Source organism: Rutidosis leptorrhynchoides, chromosome 3 (genome assembly GCF_046630445.1).
Source record: "Rutidosis leptorrhynchoides isolate AG116_Rl617_1_P2 chromosome 3, CSIRO_AGI_Rlap_v1, whole genome shotgun sequence".
Classification (NCBI taxonomy): Eukaryota; Viridiplantae; Streptophyta; class Magnoliopsida; order Asterales; family Asteraceae; genus Rutidosis; species Rutidosis leptorrhynchoides.
The window spans coordinates 635,886,682-635,888,389 of NC_092335.1; the positions used below are offsets into that span (position 1 = coordinate 635,886,682).

A 1,708-nucleotide genomic window follows, 5' to 3' on the forward strand; every position below is an offset into this window, starting at 1 on the left:
GCGTTTCGGGTTCGAGTTTCGGGTTTCCGTTTCGGGTTTCCGTTTCGGGTTCCCATTTCGGATACGCGATTCGGTTTCGGGTTCGCGTTTCGGGTTCGCGTTTCGTGTTACGGGTATCGAGTTTCGGGTTCGCGTTTCGTGTTCCATTTTGGGTTCGCATTTCGATTTTCGGTTCGCATTTCGATTTCGGGTTCGCGTATCACGGTCGCATTCCCGTTTTGGATTCACGTTTTGTTTTTGGGTTTGCGTTTTGCGATCGCGTTCCCGTTCCCGTTTCGGGTTCGCATTGCAAATTCTGATATTTGAAAACGTCGAACCAAACAGAAGATAGGATTTCAAATCCCAGGATTTCAAATCCTGTGGGATTTCAAGTCCTGTGGGATTTCAAGTCATGTGGGATTTGAAATCCCCTGGGATTTCAAATCCCCTGGGATTTCAAATCCTGAGAATTGAAATCCTTGAACCAAACGCCCTAAAGAGTAGAAAAAGCCCCCCTCTCAATGTTCTATGAGTAGAGGCTTCCGAATAGACCTCCGACCAATAAGTAGGTTAAAAAATATGAAACGCCATGAAAATGATAGAATTTAAATTTTCATGAGTTTTAAACGGTCCATAAACCAAATTTATGATTAATAATAATCTAATTTATGATTTATGATGATTTATAAGGGGTATCCTTATATAAGTACCCATTACTTTTCTAAGTTTCAACTGTCAAAACCCTATTTTCAAAGAGACTTTTTATGATCAAATACAAACACCAATATTATCGAAGCCCAATATTATAAGATGAGTAAAGTTGAAAGCCCAAAGTCTAGATCTGAGTTTGTTATTAAATGTTGGATCCAATTTCACAAACAAACCTTGTTAGCTAGTTACTTTAAATCGTCAATATTTATTTTTTACAGATTGGGACAAGTAAAACCCATATGTATGAACCAACATACCTTGCTGGCTAAGATTGATCGTATATTCGTATCTAAAGATTCTCAAGACGAATATATGGATTGTTATTACGTGATTAACTAATGGTATTATAAACTCTAGTAAAATACTGTATTAAGTATGAACTTAATAACACATAATTTGATGGTAATTATCAGTATCTGATTAAAAGTATTCAAACAGTCAGAATCAGTTGATTGCCTTACTCAATCGAAATGAGTTGATTTTGTTGGGTTATGGATAATAAGTAATTCACTGCTTATTCTAAAACCGCAGCAATAAACTACGGAGTATTCAATTAGAGTTCACTGTTTATTCTAAAACCGTAGAAATAAACTACGGAGTATTCAATTAGAGTAAGTTGACAAGTTAGTTATTGCTAAGCAATAGTAATACGGAGTATTCAATTAGAGTTCAATGTTTATTCTAAAACCGCAGCAATAAACTAATTCTAAAACCGTAGATACCAAAAATGCACCAGCCGGGAATCGAACCCGGGTCTGTACCGTGGCAGGGTACTATTCTACCACTAGACCACTGGTGCCTTGTTATTATATGATAAAACATAAAAATCCTTAACGAAAATAAAAGTAATCCAAAATAAGTAGAAGAAGTTATCATTGTTATATATTAACCAAATTTGCTACTTAACGTTTACAGCGAATTAACACAATATTAAAAACAGTGGACATATTTATTTTTAAATTAATGTCGCATAATATTGTTAAGTAAATTTAAGTTGTTAACTACTTGTTCATTTTTG

The 1,708-nt window shown here is 35.0% G+C and overlaps 1 non-coding gene across 1 annotated transcript; it reads right to left on the minus strand.

Moving 5' to 3' along the window:
- Positions 1–1,418: 1,418 nt before the first annotated feature.
- TRNAG-GCC (transfer RNA glycine (anticodon GCC)) lies at positions 1,419–1,489 on the minus strand. The gene has a single exon. It is a non-coding gene; the product is annotated as a tRNA-Gly (tRNA).
- Positions 1,490–1,708: the final 219 nt, after the last annotated feature.